Below are 3329 nucleotides of genomic sequence, written 5' to 3'. Positions count from 1 at the left end.
TGGCAACCTGCTCTGTTTGCTCACTGCTGGGGGAAGTCTTGTTCTCTAGATCATGTGACTTTTTAACTGACCCATGGCAGCAGTTCAAAATAATTTTTGGAGGGTTGTTTGTTTTTAATAATAGTAATAAATAACCAACTTTGTTTCTTTGTAAAAAAAAAAAAGTGGTTTCTCTTCCTGTCACAAATAGCTTCTCAAAAGGCAGAAAGAGAGCAGTTCCAAGTGTGGGCTGCAGCACAGAAGCGTTCCAGGAACTCAGACTTGGTGCTGAAGTACCAGGTTCCCATACTGGGTCATCATCTGCTGAAGTCTGCACAGCCGGTGGGTTGTGATGGAAGGAGAAGTTTCCACTGAATAAGGATCAAGTGCTTCCTCATCACCAGAGACCGCTACAGGTGATGTCCCTAGGGGTAGGCCCTGGGCGTCTGCACCACTCAGGATGGAGATTCATAGCCATATGTTTACTGGGTCTTGCTGGAGAGCTTGGCAATTCCCTGGTGGCTCAGCTGGTAAAGAATCTGCCTGCAATGTGGGAAACCCAGTTTTGATCCCTGGGTCAGGAAGATCCTGTGGAGAAGGGAATGGCTACCCACTTTAATATTCTTGCCTGGAGAATCCCATGGACAGAGGAGCCTGGTGACAGACGAGTCCATGGGATCGCAAATAGTTGGACACGACTGAGTGGCTGGAGACTTTGGGTCTTGTGCATTTCCCAGAGAGGAGGTCCTGCTTCCCCAGAGAGACTGGGAAAGGTACGTTGGGGATGAGTACAGCTCAGCCAGAAATCTGCAGAGGCATTTTAGTGTGATCTTTGGGTTTTGTTGTCATCGGTTTGGGGTTTTGGCACAGAGGTCCCTCGTAAATGATGTAACACTTCCCTTGAAAGAGGGCGACTTGCTGCCAAGATGAGAAGCGGAGAACCTGAAAAGTGAGCCCGCACCTGCTGATGTAACAAGGGGGCTGTTTGTGTGGGGCCCCACCCCCACCCTGGGGGGCCAACTGCATGCAAAATGGTCTGGACACTCTCGCTCCTGTTCCCGGCTCTCCTTTAGGCTTGTCAGAGACTCCGGTCACCTTCTGTCCCCTCACCCTGTGCATTGAATCTTTTCTTCACATAGCTTCTGGGATCATCTGTTTTTAAAAAAAAAATTTTTTTAGTAGCTGTTCCACCTATCCATTGTTGTGAAACAAACGCCCCAAAACTTGGTAGCCTGAAACAACATTTTTTTAATGAACATATGCTTCTGTGAGTGTTCTTGCTTGGGGGTCTCTCTCATGTGGTGGCACTGAGATGTTGGCTGGGGCTGGAGCCACCTGAAGACTCACCTGGCTGACTTTTTAGAGCTGCTCTCCACTCCGCGGGAGCTATTGATGGGAACATGTCCACATGGCTTCTCCCAGCATGGTGGCTGGGTTCCCAGAGGGAGCTAGCTCTCAAGAGTATGCATGCTGACAACCCAGGCAGAAGCCCCAGAGTCACGCTGCCATGTTCTAATGGTCAGACAAAGCTCAGATTCCAGGGGACAGGGATGGTGGGAAAGGCAGGACCACACCAAGCAAGAGCATGAGCGATGGGAGATACAGCTGAGGTCATCTTTGCAAAATGCAGTCTGCTTCCCATCACCTGCATGCATTGGTGCTCAGTCGCTTCAGTTGTGTTTGATTCTCTGCGACCCTACGGACTGGAGCCTGCCAGGCTCTTCTGTCCATGGGATTCTCCAGGCAAGAATACTGGAGTGGATTGCCATGTGTTCTTTCAGGGGATTTTCCCGACCCAGCAGTCGAACTCATTTCTCTTACCTCTCCTGCATTGGCAGGCGGATTCTTTACCGCTGATCTACCGGGGAAGCCCTCTCATCACCTACCTAAAAATTCAGCATACAAAGCCACACGGTCTTTTATGGACCAACTGTGGAAAATCACATAGGTCCCATCCAAAATGAAAATAGCTTTGTTGAGTCCTGATGAGGGGGAAAATGTAGAGATTTAACACTTAGATTTCAAAGATGTTGTAAAGAAAACTGCCAAGAAGAAATTAGGTGCTGCTTTTCAGCCTCTGAAATACCACCCTCTTGGCTGCTTTGAGTGAGTGAGTGAAAGTCACCCATTCGTGTCCGACCCTTTGCAATCCCAGGGACTATTAAGTTCATGGAATTCTCCAGGCCAGAATACTGGAGTGGGCAGCCTTTCCCTTCTCCAGGCGATCTTCCCAACCCAGGGATTGAACCCAGATCTCCTGTGTTGCAGGCAGATTCTTTACCAGCTGAGCCACCAGGAAAGCCCAAGAATACTGGAGTGGGTAGCCTATCCCTTCACCAGGGGATCGTCTCAACCCAGGAATCAAACCAGGGTCTCCTGCATTGCAGGCAGATTCTTTACCAACTGAGCTGTCAGGGAAGCCTCTTGGCTTCTTTAAGAAGTATGAAACTGAGCCAACGTGCTAACTTTCATCCTTTTCATGTGCTTAAATGCTGTACTCACGTGCATGACCTCATTTCATGTTGCCATTGCTCTTATACAGAGGAGGAAACCAAGGCTCAGCCAGCTCTCTGCTTTCCCACGTTGTTAGCAGGATTGGGGCTGGCATTGCTCCATTCTGGGCAGGACCCTGGCTGTGAGGATCCCTCATTTCCCCACCACCACTTCCTCTTCTCTCAAGAATACCAGGCAGGCTCTTTCATGCCTCCCTGCCCTGGGTCATGCTCTTCTTCCTCTTGGAAGCCATCCCTCCAACACACAGTTTCTTCCTCTTTTGGCTGGAGCCCAGACTTCAGGACACTGCTTGGGTCTTCCAACCCCATCCTCTCCCCTGAAGTGGTCCCAAGGGGCCGTGTCCTTTCTGTGGCCCTTCCCACCTTACAGTGTTAACAAGCTTCTCTCTCCATTACTCTATAAGCTCTTTGGGGTTTTTATCGCCTGCCATAAATGTGAATTATTATCAAATGTGAACTCATCCTTGAACAATCTTTTCTGTCACCTCACCTCTTATTTAAGACCTGTAATTCCTGTATTCTAGCAGGATCTGTGTCTATGCCACTCTCAGAATGCAACTCTTCAAGAAAAATGTGCTTAATCGCTCAGTCATGTCTGACTCTTTGCGACCCCATGGACTGTAGCCTGCCAGGCTCCTCACCAGCACTAAAATTTTGCCAGAAGCTTGATATATGAATTCAAAAGTAAAAATTATTTTGTGTTAATTAAAAACCGTATTGCAAATCTTGGAAGGAGGGGAGAGATGGAACTAATTATAGGCACAAATGCTTCATCAGTTGCATGCAATCCTTGTATGCTGACCTTGGGAATGAACTTTCTGTGGTTCTTTCTCAGTG

At 48.4% G+C, this 3329-nt stretch overlaps 1 protein-coding gene across 2 annotated transcripts in view; it reads left to right on the top strand.

Moving 5' to 3' along the window:
- The window catches only part of DAPK1 (death associated protein kinase 1), a 211786-nt gene that overhangs the window by 102937 nt on the left and 105520 nt on the right, over positions 1-3329 (top strand). The window lies entirely within an intron of this gene.

Source organism: Bos mutus, chromosome 8, assembly GCF_027580195.1.
Source record: "Bos mutus isolate GX-2022 chromosome 8, NWIPB_WYAK_1.1, whole genome shotgun sequence".
NCBI lineage: Eukaryota > Metazoa > Chordata > Mammalia > Artiodactyla > Bovidae > Bos > Bos mutus.
This window is presented reverse-complemented; position numbering and strand designations above follow the sequence as displayed.